Genomic DNA, 19,432 nt, shown 5'->3' with positions numbered 1-19,432 from the left:
GGGGGGGGGCGTTCAGCTTCTTTCTTTAAAGATTTTTAACTACAAAGATTTCATACATGTGACATAAAATAATTGTACTAATTATGATTGATAAGAATAATACATTTCGACATTTATATTTTATAATGCTTTGTAGGATATGGTATTCTTTTTAAAAGGTCTTATGAGAAAGGCATGGAGGGTAATTTTTTTACCTTTTTTTTTTTTTTAAAGATTTTTTATTTATTTGACAGACACAGCCAGAGAGGGAACACAAGCAGGGGGAGTGGGAGAGGGAGAAGCAGGCTTCCCGCGGAGCAGGGAGCCCGATGCGGGGCTCGATCCCAGGACCTGGATTTTTTTTACCTTTTAAAAAAGATGATAAAATGATATATAAAGTTCAGTGGTTTGTACAAGGACATGTAGTTGTAAACCTGATAAATGAAGCCCAGTTCCAAGTCACCTGTGTGGTATAAGGCAGTACTCTCTAAAATTGTTGTATACCTTAAAACCACCTAGAAACCTGGCTAAAGACAATTTCTGAGCGTCATCCCTACAGACTGTGATTCAGTACATCTAAGATGAGGCCATGGTGGCTATTTCCAATAAGCTTCCAGGTGGTAGGGATGCTGCAGCTCGGTGGACCACACTGAGCAGCTGGTTCCGCTAGATCTCACTTTTAATCTTGGCTTACCAAATTTTAAGTCATTTAGGCTTTTTAAGACGCATTCTTCTCACCTCTACATTAAGGAAAATCATATCTAGCTTTGTTGTGGGAAGTAAATGGAAAAAATATGTTGAAAATGTCCAGTCTGTCACAAGTGCTCATACTACTAATTCCATTTCACTCTCTGGAGCCATCCTGGGGAGCTTTATTGATTCTTCCAGCTGCATTCTCCTCAAGATTGCCACTCTATTCCCATTCTGATGGAGTCAAGCAACCCTTAATGCTTCATTCTGACATTTTTCTGAGAAGGTATCGAACTGAAAATTCAGCAGTTGAGAGAATTATTTATTATTAGAAGCGTTAAGTTCTTTTTACGACACCAGCTCCTTCCTAAGTTTGTGATACATTCATCATTTTAATGTTTCCTTCAGAGTTTTATCATAAAAACGACTCATTAATTCAAGCCATTTTGAAAAATTGTATTTGAGAATTTGAGAAAAGGCAAGGCTGAAATTGAACGTCTCATTATCTGTGGAACCACATTTCTTTTAGTGAATATACTTACATATGAGTACAAAATTATTTTAAGGAATTTATGTAATTTAATTGACATAGTGAACTAATCTAGAGTACTTTAATATAGTTGTTTTAATTCAACAAATTTTATATATGCTGTTTTACCATATTACAGCTAAGAGCATAGATTTTCAAATAATCACAAAAAACTTTAGTAAGATACATTCCATCTATTCAATTACCAAAAAAATCATGAAAATACTTCCATATAACATTTTAAATAACTATGTTTTTAAGTATAGTATTTAAAATTTTATTTTTACAACATATTTTAAATCAATTTAATTGAGATGTATATGAAGAAATACTGTGTGGCAATACAGGACCATATATGCAAATTATACTTCTTCAAAAAAGTGAGATTGGAGTTCTTATATACCATTTTTTTTTAAATTTGGCAAAAAGCAGAAGTTATCTTTAAAAATACTTCTTTAAATGATAATTGCTATAATTTCTATAGTTAAGAATTAAAAAATAAATGAGTATATAATGAAAACATTTTGGATTCCACATGCTGTAAGCCCAAATAATGCTTCCCAAATTGTCCCAACACCTAGAACATGTAAACAGAACACTTCAACTAGTACTTAATATGGGTTGCATTTTAGTGACACTTTATTGATCTCTGTAAACAAACGTACTGGAGTATTAGAATGTGGGAAATAACTGCATAATTATTTTAATCCTATCACTGCAGGAATAACTTCCTGAATTAACCCTTCTCTTTCTGCATTGTCTTTATATAGTCAAAGGTTTGGGACCTTGGTTTACCCATGTCTTGAACTTACAATTCATAATCTTATTTCCTATCTCAGATGGTCTCATATATGGCCTGGACGATGCTGAAACTACCCAGTGTTTTAATTTCTGGACTCAGACTCAAGAGGTTCCTTCAAATTTGTGTTAGTTTCCTTGAGTGCATCCCACTGTGTTTAGGACATGGAATATCTTTTTGTTACGCCCCTCCCCAAGAAGAGTGGGTACTGGATGTCTTGAATTTAAGACCGTGAACATTTCTTCATGATAGTGGAACAAATAGAAATTCTGTAGACCTCGGGGCATTGAAAACTTATTCATTAAATATTTCTTTCTGAAATGAAAACAGCACATAGAAATTCTCTGAAATCACCTCAATTAAAGGCAATATATAATAAGGAGATTGCTGTGTTAAGGAAATTAAATACAAACAAAAACAAAAATATTTTTTATATGATATCATATAGTCTTTTTTTGGACCTGGGAGATCTACATAGCACCATTGTAAAATTCTGATTTCAAAGCATGGGAATCTGTGAAGTTCCTTTCCTGATTTTTGTTGTTGTTGTTCATTGCCTGGTTGCTTAATGTATTTACAACCTTGGCTGTTTCCTGCAATTCTTTATTCTTGTGACTGTCCTTTAGTATTGCAACCGCATTGGATGCAAAATTTCCCCCATGCCGTGCTACCAAAAATATTTCAATCAAATAAGCACTTATGAGGTTTGTGAAATTCATTGAAAATTTAGGGTTCATTGAGAGAAGTCACATTTTACATAGCTTAACAAATTAGGCAGAACCACATTTCTATGCTTGTGACTAAAATAACCATAGATAATTTTTTTAAAGCTACATATTAGACTCAATTCCAAATGTAAGCACTTCTGTGAAGAAACACTATGAAATAAAAGTCTTCCACGTTAAGTTCTAGATATGTGGGATGGATATTGTTGCATTCTTAGGCAGAAACAATTAAAAAAGCAGAAATCACAAATGATTTTCCCTAGAAGTAGGGAGGATATGGTGTTTAATGATCTTGTGGTGTTTTTGCATTAAAATCTGTCAATGTGGTTAGGCTGAACTCATTTCCCAGAATTCTCTTTCTGCTTATGGTGGGATATGAGAGATTCCTGTGTGAGTTTTAGAGGGCAGACGGAAAGCTCCAGATATATATCTTCTTTGAGTAAACCTCAAACCTGGAATTTGGAATGAAGAATGGTTGCTGAATGATCTATTCCCTTGCTTGCTGGGAGTGAAGGGTTTTCCGGGATATGAGATATTCAGTGCCATCATTAGGACAGTTCTGAGCAAACTGGGATGATTGATCAATCTACATTTAAGTACCAAAATTTTAAGGATGGATTTTTTTAATTGTTTTTGGGTTTTATGAAACTGATTCTCTGATCTTACTAGCTTTAAAGTCATTAATTTTCTTGTTTCCTGTGGTGAAGGGGGCACTGGATATTCCATGGCATGCATGGCAAGTGGTTACTCAAATGATCACCTATAGATACCTGTAGTCAATTGCCTATAAAAAAAAGGCAATAAAGTGTTCATTACCTTAAACATATATGGATAAAGAAAAAGAGAATAACGGGATTGATTGGTTGCTTCTAACTGCACTGGAGAATTTAGGGAAGGAACATGATAAGCTGAAGACTAACTTCTCAGCTCAGAACCTGAAAGGTTCTGAGTGCCATGAAAGAAGACTTTATCTCTCATATCTGCAGGGCCAAGATTTCTGAAAACCATGATAAATGTCTAATCATGTAGATGGCTAAATAATAGTGCAAAATGAATTCCCACTGTATTAGGGTCTCTTTAAATAAAGCTGGTGCAATGATTGGGAAGGAATGTAATAGTAAAATTTGGGGTAGGAAAATATAGACAGATTCTAGTGAACCTTGAAACCTGTGTCTTCTATAGAGTGAGCTTTGCCTAAAAAGACTAGTCTGCCCTACCTTGAAGAAACTGTAATTTGTTCCTGTGTGGCATTTGCCTTGCAAAACACTGCTGATTCCTCTTTAGGGTCTTTCTCTTCCACCTGTCTTTGTGGTAGATTCATAACCAGATTTAAGTCCCATCAGACCCCAAAGAATCTGAGGTACAAAGTGTGACTCATGAGGAAGTGTGATGCACACCAAAATAATTGCATAAATTTGCCAATATTTATTAACTGAAGCCTCTGGAATGTGTCTGGGAATAGAGGATCTAGATTGAAGGAATGTGAAATTGGACTCCAGCTTCAGTGTTTTAGTTTGAGAGGCTAATAATGACTCTAATAGTTTGCTTGATTGGTTGACTAAAATGAGTATCCAAAGACATCCTACTCTAATGAAGTCAAGATTCTTTGGTGTATATATATATATATATATATATATATATATATATATATATATATCTCAAGATATCCAAAAACTTAGGGATTCAGAATGCTAGAGAGCTGAAGACTTGTCAATTCACCCCCATGAAAATCCAGAGGACATGCTCTTTGCCACAACTATAAGAACTAAATTTGTGAGAGAAGCCTCAGCATCCTTGAAGAGCTCTGTGGCCACTCATCTTTATGTATCAGAAATTATAGTGAGAAATGCTACCATAGAACTGGGATCCCTAAATGCAATTGGGATAAAAGGATCCCAGGTTACAGGGTCTAAGTGGTGAACTTAATTGCCAAAGAGAAGATGCTCATAGTTGCAATACACAGTGGAGCAAAAAGTATAATCAGAATATTCTGACCTGAGGAGAGATTTGCATTGGCTAGTTGATCTATGGTGCCCCTAGAGTGAAAAAGATAGGTAGAAAACTAAAGTGTTAGGGCACATGAGTGGCTCAGTTGGTTAAGTGTCTGACTTTGGCTCAGATCATGATCTCAAGGTCCTGGGATCAAGCCCTACATCAGGCTCCCTGTTCATTGGGGTATCTTCTTGTCCCTCTCCCTCCTATTCTGTCCTTCCCCCTGCTTGTGCTCTCTCTGTCTCTCTCTCAGATAAATAAATAAAATCTTAAAAAAAAAAGAAAACTAAAGTTTTACTTATCTGTGTAAATGGGAAATCTCCTTGTCTAATGAAGAAAAGTCTGACTTGAATAACCAAAACAAAGAACCATTGCTTCTCACTCATTCAATTCTCATACTTGAACCATTTCATAGATAGAAGCTTCTTGAATAAATGGAATGCCAGATCATCTTGAGGAAGGACTCTTTTTTAATATTCTATTTATTTATTTGTCAAAGAGAGAGAGAGTGTAAGCAGGGGGAGGGGCAGAGGGAGAGGGAGAAGCAGACTCCTTGCTGAGCAGGGAGCTCGACATGAGGCTCAATCCCAGGACCCTGGAATCTTGACCTGAGCTTAACTGACTGAGCCACCCAGGTGCCCCAAGGAAGGACTCTTATACTCACAACATTTTATACTATTAATTTTTCTCCCTGCCTTCCCTAAAGAGAAATGCAGCCATTTTCCAGGATAACTGAATTAAGGAAGGAAGCACACTCAGACATTTTTTGGATTACAAAATACTGGAAAAGAAATGAAACTAAGTCCTTGAGAACCAAACACCAATGTAGTCCTCTGGTCAGAGTAGACGTTAACAGTCAGGTCCTCCAGGGAGTTTCACTCCAGTTAATCCTACAATGTACCCAGTAGGTCCCTGAACCCATTCTGTGGTTATTTCCCCAATTCCAGATACATAATTGAAACAGACATAGTCAATACCTGGTAGAATACCTTCATTGCTTCCTTAGGCTGTGAAGTAAGAGCTATTGTGATAGAAAATGCCACATAGAAGCCACTAGAACAGCCTCTATATATGAATGCAATAAATCAAAAGAAAAACTATACCTCACTTCTGGAGGGATTGCAAAGATTGGTGATACCATCAAGGACTTGGAAATGGCAGGGGTGTGATTACTACTGTCAAAGAGAAACAAAGCTGGAGAGTAGTTAAAGGTGGTAAAGCCAGATTTTATTTAGTGGTAACTACTGCATTAGGGATGAGAACCCAGTATAGACTGACCTCAACTTCACAGAAACACAGGTGGGAAACTTTTTAAATGCTGGGATACATTAAAGGAAAGACCCTGAAGGACATAAAGGGAAGATTTGATCCACATGAGTAGGTCTTCTGTGTATGTTAATTGGCACTTATCCAGAGGCAAAACAAACCTCTTGTATTCTTATGACAAGCGGGGGTAGTTATTGTGCAAGTTGGAACAAGTTGGCCATAGAATTTAGGCCCCTCCCTCTCATAGGAATTGGCAGGCAAGAGTGGAAGTTATTTCCCTGAATGTTTGCATTTCAAAGAGAGAACTCGCAGATCCTTGAAGTGAGAGTTCTTGGTGGTAGAAGATTAACATCTTAAAGGGGCAGAAAAAGGATTTATAATTGCAAGCCCTCCAAAGCAACTGTTTGAAGAACATATCATCATTCTCCTGGCAGCATTTAGCTTTCATAGGCAGGAATTTTAAGACCCCATCCTAAGGACACAGCCTGAAGCTGCTAGAAGACATGCTAGACTCTGGCCAAGTCTCAGTGCAGGGGTTTGGACAGAGTCATTGCATGCTGAGAGTTTTTACAGTTAATATTACCGCATTCCCCTTCAACTCACCAATTTGGCCTTTGTAGAAGATAAATGAATCTTAGAAAATGCTAGTAGATTTTTATAAACTTAATCAGGTAGTGACTCCCATTGTAGCTGCTGTACCAGATTAGATTTTGGTGCAAGAGCAAATAAATACATTCCCTGGCATCTAATATGTAGTTATTGATTTGGCAAGTTCTTTTTTTCTCTACATATTGTATCAAGTTTCTATTGCTGCTGTAATAAATTACCATTAATTTAGTGGCTTAAGCCAACACAAATTTATTCTTTCATACTTCTGGAGGTCAGATGTCTTAAAATCAATTTCCCTGGACTAAAGTCAAGGTGTTGGCAGTGTTTGTTCCTTCTGGAAACTCTGAGGGATGAATCTCTTTCTTTACCTTTTCAGCTTCCAATGCTTGCCTGTATTCCTTTCCCTGTGGCCCATTCCTTCACTCAGAGTGAGCCACTCCAAGCAAGCGTGAACTTGCTTCTCCTCTAAATCTGACTCCTGAGTCCCTCTTATTAAGACCCTTTTGATTATTTGGACCCACAGAGATAATCCAGGATAATTCCACCATCTCAAGATCCTTAATTTAGTTACATTTGCAAAGTCCCTTTTGCCATATGAATTAACATTCACAACTTCTGAGAGTAGCATGTGAACATAGTTGCTCCCATTGTCACATCCCCTTCTCTAACTTTGACCTTCCTGACTCCTTCTGAGGACTCCTGTGATTATAACAGGCCCACCTGAATAGTCTCCTCATCTCAAGATCTTTAACTTAATCACATTTGTAATCTCTCTCTCTCTCTCTCTTCATGTAAGGTAACATATTCACAAGTTTCTGAGATTAGGATGTGGACATTTTGGGGGAGGTCATTATTCTGCCTACCAAAAGCCTTTTGTCATAATTTCATCTACAATGACCTTGATTGCCTTTCAATCCACAGGACATCACATTACTCTATTATATTGATAATATTATGCTGATTGAACCCAGTGAGCAGGAAGCAGCAATTCCTCTATAAATGCTTTGCTGCTGGAAACATAGAACTCAGAATATCCATTAGTGTTTGAATTGTCATGGTAGGTAGAGTTGCTCTTTGAAGGCTTTAGCAGTCCTCTAGAGCTGGATCAGTAGAGTCCCTTGTGATTTTGGAGTAAATTATTCTTGGACCTTTAGGCATAATCAAGACACTTCCATATTTCCAATTAAATTTCAGAATTGCTAATTTCAGATTCATTTGTACTTTACATTTTTTGTCCTTTTTGAACAGAAACGTACACAGGGATTATTATGTGCCTTTTCTACCATTGTATGTTGGGTGTGTGGGGACGGACATCTTTTCTCTTTAGTTTCACAGGTCTATAGAATGAGAGTATCTGTATTGAGGAGCCATAATTAAGGAATTAAACCCAGTGTCTCTTCCACACCTGAATGTGATTTAGATGATAAGATTCTAGATTTTGAGTAAATTCTGTAATGAGACTTTTGTGGGGCCCTTTGAAAGGGATGTATGTATTTTGCATATGGAAGGGCATGAATAATTAGAGACTAGAGGTTGGACTATAGTAAGCAGCCTCTAAGATTGTCCCCAATGGTCACTGCCCCTTGATATTATCTTTACTTAATATTCTCTGCTGGAGTGTGGATTTGATTTAATGATGTTCTTCTGATGAATAGAATATGGCAGAATTGATAAAATTGATAACTGAGATTAGATTATAAAACAGATTTTTTTTTTTTTTAAATCATGGATGTTCTTCCCACACTCACTGTCTCAGATCACTTACTTACTCTGGGAAAACCAGATATCATGTCTTTACAGCACTCAGGTAACAAATGGAGAGGCCCATGTGGTGAGGTATTGAAGTCTCTGGTTGACAGCTAGTGAAGAACAGAGGTCTACCTACAATCATGCTAGTGAGCATGAAAGCACATCCTGCTCCAATCAAGTGTTCAGGAGAGACTGTAATCCTAGCCTACAGCTTAACTTCACTTCCGTAAGAGACTTTGAGCCAGAACCACTCAGCTAAACCACTCCCAGATTCCTGGCCCAGAGAAACCATGAAAAAATAAGTGTTTGTTGTTTTAAACTGTTAAATTTGGAGAAATTTAATGCATCAATAGATAACTTACAATTTCTTGACAAATCAACAACTCTTTTATCTGTCTAGATAGATACCACGGAGCAGAGTATAACCAATCTCAATGGTAACAAACAAGTAAGAAAGTAATAAAAGGAAACTATAAATTCTAACATTCTGAATCATATTGAAAAGTTAAAAACTCAGTAAATCTAGTTGCTCCTCTTCATAACACTAGGTCAGAAATAGTATTTTTTTTCTGAATAAACATGCTGTTCAAATAGAACTTCGTATCTTCTGTATAATTTATCTGAAATGGAAAAAAATAATTTTGGGTTAAAAAAAGTTAGAATAATAAATATGAAATTTTGTGTCATTTCCCTAATGTAAATAATTTTAAGAAGCTAGTTTTATTTTAATAATATTCTTTTTGTTTACACTTCTTCATTTCCAATTCTAGATGTAATTTCTAATTCTCTATTTACGTAGTACTTCTTTCTTTATGTATATACACTATCATTTAATTTTAATTAAACATAACTTATTACTGAATGATTTGAGATGAGTTTTATACAATTTGTTTCTGTAAACAACTATATGAATTAGTCATAGGGCAATTTTACTCAAGTTAGTGACACAGAAAACTATTTTAAAATATTAGAACCAAGCAACATATAAAAATACACACATGTATATACATATGTTTTATAGGATATCTGGAAAAAGTTATTGTGTCAGTCTAAAGAGAGAAACTTCATTAGAAAAATTATTTCACCCATTGCTGAGTGTCTATTTTCCATCAGACCCTTTAGATGTTGCTGTACAAAAATGAAAAAAGCAATGATTCATTCCCTTATGGAGCTTACACTGTAACAACAAAAGGCGGATAGCAAATAATGATCATAGTAATAAAGTGAATTCTGTAGTAGGTTAGAAGACAGTAAAAGCTATGGGAAAAATGGAACTAGAAAGGTGGAGTTGACTGGAATTACAAGCTGTGACTTTAAAAAGGGTCACTGAGTAAGTGGAAACTGAATGAAGACTTGAAGTGTTTGCAGGACAGAACCATGTAGATATTGGGAAAAAGAGCATTGTAGGCCGGGGGGAGCGGCCAGTGCAAATGCTCTCTATACCTGTAGCAGGGCTGGTGTGTTCCTGGAGCTGCATGAGGCCAATATGTGGAGTGAAGTGAGTGAGTAATAAGGTCAATGTGGGCCAAATTCTGTAGACCTTTGAAGCCATGTTCAGGACTTTTGTTTTTATTTTGTGTAGACCATTGAAAGATTTTAAACAGATTATTCATAGTATCTGATTTATAATGTCAAAGGATTATACTTTCTGCTGTTTTGAGAATAAACTGAGAGGAGAAGCAGAAACTTGATGCAGAGGGAATTTTCAGGGGGCTCCTGCATGAATTCAGGTAAAATAATATTAACTGTAAGTGGAAGTAGTAATGAGGGCAGTAAGAAGTGGGTAGATTCTGCATGTATTTGAAGACAAAGTACACGGTTTCCTGGGATAGAGGTCAGTGCAAGAGAAAGGGGAAAACACAGTGTGACATCAAAGTTCAAAAGACTGAGCAACTGTAGAATGAGTTGCTATCAACTGAGATAGGTTGAGTAAAGTAGTTTTAGGAAGGAAATGAAGGGTCAGTTCTGGTCATGCTGCATTTGAAATGTTTTTTTTTTTTTTTTTTAGAAAGCCAAATGGAGGGGTACCTGGGTGGCTTAATTGGTTAAGCTTCTCCCTTTGGCTCCTGGGTCCTGGGATCAAGCCCACAACACGTGCCCTGCTCAGCATAGAGGCTGCCTCTCCCTCTCCCTCTGCCCTCCCCCTCCCCACTCCTGGTCTTTCTCTCTCTCTCTCTGTCTCAAATAAATAAATAAAATCTTAAAGAAAAAAAGGAATCCAAATGGAGTTGCCAATTGTCATGTCAAATTGGATATATGAGTGAGAAGTTTAGCAAACAATCTAGGGTAGACTTATAAATTCAGGATTTGTGGCCATTTGAATATTCTTTAATTTAAATTCAATTAATTAACATATAATACATTATTTGTCTCAGGGGTACAGGTCTGTGATTCATCAGTCTTATATAATATCCAGTGCTCATTACAACACATACCCTCCCCAATGTCCATCACCCAGTTACCCCATCCCTCCAGGCCCCTCCCCTCCAGCAACCCTCAGGTTTCCTATGATTAAGAGTCTCTTATGGTTTGTCTCCCTCTCTGGTTTTGCCTTGTTTCATTTTTTCCTCTCTTCCCCTGTGATCCTCTGTCTGTTTCTTAAATTCCACATATCACTGAGATCATATGATAATTGTCTCTCTGATTGACTTATTTCACTTGGCATAATACGCTCCAGTTCCATCCAGGTCGTTGCAAATGGCAATATTTCATTTTTTGATGGCTGCCTAATATTCTATTGTGTGTGTATATATATATATATGTATATGTGTGTGTATATATATATCTATATATCTCTCTATATATACCACATCTTCTTTATCCATTCATCTGTCAATGGACATCTGGGCTCTTTGCATAGTTTAGCTATTGTGGACATTGTTGCTATAAACATTGGGGTACAGGTGCCCCTTCGGATCCCTACATTTGTATCTTTGGGGTAAATACCTAGTAGTGCAATTGCTGGGTCATAAGGTAGCTCTATTTTCAACTTTCTGAGGAACCTCCATACTGTTTTCCAGAGTGGCTGCACCAACTTGCATTCCCACCAACAGTGTAGGAGGGTTCCCCTTTCCCTGAATCCTCACCAACATCTGTTATTTCCTTACTTGTTAATTTTAGCCATTCTGACTGGTGTGAGGTGGTATCTCATTGAGGTTTTGATTTGGATTTCACTGATGCCGAGTGATGTTGAGTATTTTTCATGTGTCTGTTGGCCATTTGGATGTCTCCTTTGCAGAAATGTCTGTTCATGTCTTCTGCCCATTTCTTGACTGGATTTTTTGTTCTTTGTGTTTTGAGTTTGATAAGTTCTTTATAGATTTTGGATACTAGCCCTTTATCTGATATGTCATTTGCAAATATCTTCTCCCATTCTGTCGGTTGTCTTTTGGTTTTGTTGACTGTTTCCTTTGCTGTGCAAAAGCTTTTTATCTTGATGAAGTCCCAATAGTTCATCTTTGCCCTTGCTTCCCTTGCCTTTGGCGATGTTTCTAGGAAGAAGTTGCTTCGGCTGAGGTCGAAGAGGTTGCTGCCTGTGTTCTCCTCTAGGATTTTGGTGGATTACTGTCTCACACTGGAGTCTTTGATCCATTTTGAGTCTATTTTTGTGTGTGGTGTAAGGAAACAGTCCAGTTTCATTCTTCTGCATGTGGCTGTCCAACTTTCCCAACACAAATTGTTGAAGAGACTATCTTTTTTCCATTGGACATTTTTTCCTGCTTTGTTGAAGATTAGTTGAACATAGAGTTGAGGGTCCATTTCTGGGCTCTCTATTCTGCTACACTGATGTATGCGTCTGTTTTTGTGACAGTACCATATGTCTTGATGATTACAGCTTTGTAATGGAGCTTGAAGTTTGGAATTGTGATGCCACCAGCTTTGGTTTTCTTTTTCAACATTCTTTTGGCTATTCGGGGGCTTTTCTGGCTCCATACAAAATTTAGGATTTTTTGTTCCAATTCTGTGAAAAAAGTTGATGCATTTTGATAGGGATTCCATTGAATGTGTAGATTGGTCTGGGTAGCATAGACATTTTAATGATATTTGGTCTTCCAATCCATGAGCATGGAACTTTTTTCAATTTCTTTGTGTCTTCTTCAATTTCTGTCATGAGTATTCTGTAGTTTTCTGTGTACAGATTATTTGACTCTTTGGTTAGATTTATTCCTAGGTATCTTATGTTTTGGGTGCAATTGTAAATGGGATCAACTCCTTAATTTCTCTTTCTTCTGTCTCATTGTTGGTGTATAAAAAAACCACTAATTTCTGTGCATTGATTTTATATCCTTCCACTTTGCTGAATTCCTGTATGAATTCTAGCAATTTGGGGGTGAAGTCTTTTGAGTTTTCACATAGAGGATCATGTCATCTGCAAAGAGTGAGAGTTTGACTTCTTCTTTGTTGATTCAGATATCTTTTATTTCTTTCTGTTATCTGATTGCTGAGGCTAGGACTTCTAGTACTATGTTGCACAGCAGTGGTGACAGTGGACATCCCTGCCGTGTTCCTGACCTTAGGGGAAAATCTCTCAGTTATTCCCCATTGAGAATGATACTCGATGTGGATTTTTCATAGATGGCTTTTATGATATTGAGGTATGTACCATTTATCCCTACACTGTGAAGAGTTTTAATCAAGAAAGGATGCTGTACTTTGTCAAATGCTTTTTCTGCATCTATTGAGAGGATCATATGGTTCTTGTCCTTTCATTTATTTATGTAGTGTATCACATTGATTGATTTGTGGATGCTGAACCAAGGCCATTCAAATTTTATTTAAAACTGTGAAAATGACTAATATCACTAGGGAAATGAATTTAGATACAGAGAGGACAAGATCACTTTGAAGTCTCCAACACTGAGGTAGAAGAGGAAAGGAGACTTCAAGAATGGAAATGAAAGTAGTAAGTAGTGAAATCAACCAGGAGGAGCTGCAGAGTTGTGACCAACATGGTGGACTTAGGGGACAAAAAGACCAGAATTTCACAGTACTTCTCAAATAATCTTTGCCATTATTTCTTTCAGTTTATGTCATTTAAAAATTTTTTAAAATGCTGGGTACATTCTCAAAATTAGTGGGTGATTCTGAAACCATTTCTTCCATTACTGAGAAGGAAATGCAGCACTTTGAAGTGTAAAAAGCTGAAATGCAATGAGTATTCATTACTATTTTCACTTGAGCTGAGACATTTGATCCCAACTTTCTCTCCCCAGTGAACCAGACTTTGGCTCCATTCTCTGAGCTGATTACTGAGGCCCAGCGAATGATTCTAATGAGTTATAGTAGCAACTCCCTGGTGATTATTGATTTCATCCAGCTCACTGAACAGAAATAAGTACTTTCTAATTTGTTGTGACATTGAATAGATGTGTTTATTTATTAAAGGATGCTGTAATGGCAGCATGCCACCTTATCAGAAGAAAGAGCAACTTTCCTTTTCTGGGACAGAGAGAATATCAAGCAAAGACAGGCAAATTAGAGTTTGCTACAAGAACCCAACCAAAGGCCATCTATGTAGTTTTGAAATATGACAGGAAGCAAGAAAAAGAAACTAAAATTATATTCAAGTACCTCTTAGTTTCTTCTCAACTCTGTCACACATGAGCTTTGAATTTTGGCAAATTATCCAATGTCTTATCATCAGGGTTTTCATCAGAAAGACGTAGATGATGACAAAAAGCCTCAAGGATCATTGTATGCATCCACTAAAAATAAATGAGTGACTCTGCAAAGTTTAAAGTGGTACATAAATATAAAATATTATCAACATTACTAGATATCCAGTGCCCTTAATCCAACTAAAGTTAAAGCCAGAACAATTGTTATTACTCTTGGAACTTCTGCATTACTTGAACATTTGAGCTTTCTTGAGTTTTAAATTTAATACATTGTTGAAGATCACCACAATAACATCAGACTCAATGCATTTGTAGGGAAAAAACCAAAATATAAAAAAAATATGTGACTTCCACTTGCAAAGATCTTGTTGAGTGATCACTGCTATAGAATTAAAGACAAAATTTTCTTACAGAAAATACAGACGTTGTTATCAAAAAGAAATATAGTGTTGATAAAAGGATATTTTGAATAAGAGGATTTTTTCATAGATTGTGATGGATAAAATTTTTTTAAATTTCTTTAATTAGTTTATTTATTGGATTTTTAAAAAGTATTTATTTATTTATTTATTTATTTATTTATTTATTTATTTATTTATTTATTATTTATAGCACACATGAGCAGGGGGAGGGACAGAAGGAGAGGGAGACAGAGAATCTCAAGCAGACTCCATACTGAGTGTGGAGCCTGATGCAGGGCATGGAACCCAGACAGGGCTTGATCTCAATATCCAGAGATCATGACCTGAGCTGAAATCAAGAGTTGAATGCTTAACCAGCTGAGCCACCCAGGCACCCCATTTTGTGACGGAATTTTTAAAAAGTTAATACTCTAACAATAACAGAGGTGAATAATGAAAACATGAGATATATATACCTTCTATATCCCAACATTTCCAGGTTTTTTCTCTTTAGATAAAACAATGAAATGTTTTGTTTCTACCTATCAGTGCAAAGGGAGTGAGGAAAACAAAAGTCTATATTATGTTTCCAAATATGCAGGAGTTTGGTATTACGTGAGTAATTATTTGGATGATGGACAAACAGTATATTAACCAATAAAGAGTCTATGTGAAAGCAATATTGAATCAATTCAACTTTGACTTTCCCTCAAAATTGTCTAGTTCCTCCTATAAACTGGAGTGGATTTCTCCCTGACTGGCCCCATTTTTGCACTTCATGCTTGTGTGTGTTTGTGTGTGTGTGTGTGTGTCCTTATATATCCTTAAATAATTGCATAATAGTAGATAAATTTATTTAAAACTCATCAGGGATGGGGCGCCTGGGTGGCTCAGTCGTTAAGTGTCTGCCTTCAGCTCAGGTCACGATCCCAGGGTCCTGGGATTGAGCCTTGCATGGGGCTCCCTGCTCAGCGGGAAGCCTGCTTCTCCCTCTCCCACTCTCCCTGCTTGTGGTCCCTCTCTCGCTGTGTCTATGTCGAATAAATAAATAAAATCTTAAAAAAACTCATCAGGGACTTTTTTTTACAATCATATATATTTTTCAATTATGGTAAAATATACATAATGTAGAATTTACCCTCTTAATCATTTTTTAATATACAATTCAGTACTGTTAATACATTCACATTATTGTGCAATCTCCAGAACCCTTTTTTATATGGCAAAACTGAAACTCTGCTCCTATGTTTTAAGAGTTTTATAGTTTTAGTTCTAATATTTAAGTATTTGATCAATTTTGAGTTAAGTTGTATGTAGTAAGGTAAGGATACAACTTCATTCTTTTGCATATGGATATCATCAGTTTTACCAACAGCATTTGTTGAAGAGACCGTCTTTTTCCACTGAATTGTCTTCTCATCCTTGTTGAAAATCAGTTTACCATATAGTGAGGGTGTATTTCTTGGCTCTTTATTCTTTACTATGGTCACTATGTCTCTCTTTATGGCAATGACTACTGTTTGATTACTGTAGTTTTGTACTAAGTATTGACATCAGGAAATATGAGATGTCCAACTTTGTTCTTTTTTATGATTGTTTTGGCTATTTGGGGTCCTTTCAGATTCCATGAACCTTGGATGGATTTTTCTATTTCTGCAAAAAACACCATTGGGAATTTAATGATTTTTATATTTTATAATATAAATATTTTATAATTACATTATTTTTGTAGATTGTTTTGGGTAGTAGTGACATCTTAACAACATTAACTCTACCAATCTATGAGCAAGGCATGTTTCTCCATTTATTTGTGTCTTCCCTAATTTCTTTAAGCAACACTTTGTAGTTTTTTTTTTTTAAAGATTTTATTTATTTATTTGAGAGAGAGAGTGAGAGAGAGAAAGAGCACAAGAGGGGGGAGTGGGAGAGGGAGAAGCAGACTCCCTGCCGAGCAGGGAGCCCGATGTGGGACTCGATCCCGGGACTCCAGGATCATGACCTGAGCCGAAGGCAGTCGCTTAACCAACTGAGCCACCCAGGCGCCCAACACTTTGTAGTTTTCATTGCACAAGTCTTTTACCTCCTTGGCTAAGTTTAGTCTTTAGTATTTTATTCTTTTTGATCTGGGACCAGCTGGACCCTGTAGTACCAAATTCATGTTTGAATCACCCATGTTAATAAAAGGGTCTGGCTGGATATTTTCTGGGGCCATTCTTTTTATCAGGAGTCCTGAAATTGTGGTCAACGTGGTCTTGCAGTATCATGCTCATGTTGTAATTACCCAAGCAGATAAAAGAGGTGGTCTGAGGAATCCCAGGTGCCCCTTTCTTCCTCAGGGCACTGGAAAGTTGCACTATTAGGCTTATCTGAATCCCTCTGGAGAGCCCATTTTCTAGCCTGCTTGATGTACTTCTTTCTGGAAATGCAGTTTCTTCAGGATGTCGTCACCAGGGGCTTCTAATTGTAGAAATATCTCAGAATCACAATTTTCTTTTGAAGCTGTCTATTTGATAAATGCAATGTTTCTAACTTGGATAAAAATGAGATTTACATAATTTTCACAATGCTGAACATCACTAATTTTATAGGTAGTGGAATTTTGAACCTGAACATTGGAATCCAACAAATCTTAATCCCCAGCACCTGTGAAGGTGATGATTATGTTATGTTTTATGACATGATTGTTCTTAAAAAGGAGAAAATTATCCAGATGGGCTTAAATTAATCACATGACCCTTAAACAGAGAACTTTCTCTGGCTGATAGCAGAAGAGTAAGACAAAAGGGAAGACAGATATGGCAGAAGGACTATCAGAGATATTAAACATAGCAAGATACCCTGTTGCTGCTTTAAACTTGGAGGAAGCCACATGAGAAGGAATGTGTAGGACCTCTAGGAGCAGAAAGTGGTCCTGGCTGACAGGCAACAAGAAGACAGGACTTCCAATCCACAACCACAAGGAACTAGAGTTTGCTAACATTAGGAATAAACTTAGAAGATTCTTCCCAGAGTCTATAAATAAGAGCCCAACCTAGTCATTACTTTGATTTCATCTTTGTGGTATTTTAAGAAAAATCCCAGTGAGCCAAGCTGGACTTTTGACCTCAAGACATTTGTGATGTTTTAGGACATTAAATTTGTGATCATTTCTTATGCTGCAATAGAAAACTAACAAAGGGTCCAAGACACCATTTGGCACATTGAGAGTATTCAGTGCTTTTTGCAAGCTATAACATTTTTGTTTTGCACAGACACTGATTTCACGTACATTTATCTAAAATAACAAAATTGTTACCATGCAAGACATAACTGAATGCCACCTTCCTCAAGGTTTGTCTGATCACTCTTGGACAAATAAATGTTTGGTTTGTTTTTTTCCTTTTTGAACCACCACAATGGTTTTATTTATATCTCTTTCCCACACTTAACTGTATTTTGATGTGTATTACAATTATGTGTAGATATCTTCAGAACTAGGTGACACATCCTTTCAGAGCATAGACTGGACTTTATTCATCTTTACCTCTGATCTTACTGGTTGGCCCCATAACTTGTGCACATTTGTATCTCCTCAAATATTTATTGAATAAATACATATTCACTGGTTCATTACTTGATATATTCCACAACCAAATATACTCAACTGACAAAAAGATACCTTATTTCTAAAATTATGATTATCAGTGGAACAATAAGCTGATAATAACTGTGGAATAAATATCTGTTATTAAATAGTGAGAAACACTATAAGCAGACTAATTAGCTTACTGCTACTCATTCTATTTTGAGTCCACTATTTCATTTGTAGCTGTCCAGTTGTCTGATTTATTTCTTGTCTTACAGATGAACTGACTTTCTAGCTGCTTTAAGGTAGCAGGTGTCCCATTAATGTTAACCCAGAGAAAAAGCTTTGGGAAAGTATTTGAAACATTAAGATTAAAGCTTTAATGTGAAGAATTCTCCTGCATTTGAAGGGGGCCAAAGTCATCAATAATCATTATGGTACCGTGCAAGGGCAATGTAATTTAAAAACATTTGTCAAACAATCTTTAAAAAATACCTAACTTAATTAGTAAGTATTTGAGAACTTAAAGAGTTTAGAATCTAAATGTTTACCAGTTCTTTATCTTGTCATTGCTCCTCAGTAGTTTTCACAGAGATGAATCATTTATATGGAAGAACATCAAAGGTCTACATTTTTCTTCACTCTGTTTCAAACCTGAAAATAAATATAAAGGAAAAAACTAATGTTAGTTCCACTACTTATATAAATTTGTGTTTTAAAGTAGATTTGCACACTAAATATAATGATGAATAGCAAAGTTAGAATTTTAAATAAATGATGAGAATTTCTACTTACCACAGGAATAAAATTATGCCTTTAGAAAGGCCAAAATTAAGGTTTTCAGAGGGAATTGACTATATATTTTAATTAAGCAAATAAGAAAACAAAAAATTCACAGACTTTTTAAAAATAAAAATAAACCATTCATGGCTATAAATGAAGTTTTAAAATCACTTTCAGTATTCCTTTAGGAAACTCATTAATGTGCTTAAAAATACTTCCCTTTCCTAAATTTTACTTTTTTATGTTCTTAAAAAGTTTCATTTTTCTCAGGAGGCTAAACTTTCATCTGTTATACACCAATTGGTTTATGCTGTGTGACAATAAAAATCTGGCTTAGTGTCAACTGGAATAATTTTAGCTGTGGTAATTCTTTCAAATATAGCACTCTGTAAATAAAAGTAAGATATATATATATATATATCTAAATTTGCATATACACAATTATTATCATCATTTTATATAAAGTAGAGTCAGATAAGGAAAAGGCAAAGACAGTAAAAACCTACAGTACTGTATCCTAAATACTCCTAGGGATCTTAACCCCTGAGGATATGCTTGAACTGTGCTAAAGGTAAAGAATATAATTAATGATTAAGGCAAGCACATAAAGGTGGAAAATAAGGTTGAACAGAAAGACTGATAAAGGAAAGCTTATTTTTGAGTCTCTTGTAACCAGTTCTGTAAAAGTAAACTGTTTACAGAGAATATGGGACATTATTACCGCATG

Source organism: Neomonachus schauinslandi, chromosome 2 (genome assembly GCF_002201575.2).
Source record: "Neomonachus schauinslandi chromosome 2, ASM220157v2, whole genome shotgun sequence".
NCBI classification, from domain to species: Eukaryota; Metazoa; Chordata; class Mammalia; order Carnivora; family Phocidae; genus Neomonachus; species Neomonachus schauinslandi.
This window is presented reverse-complemented; position numbering follows the sequence as displayed.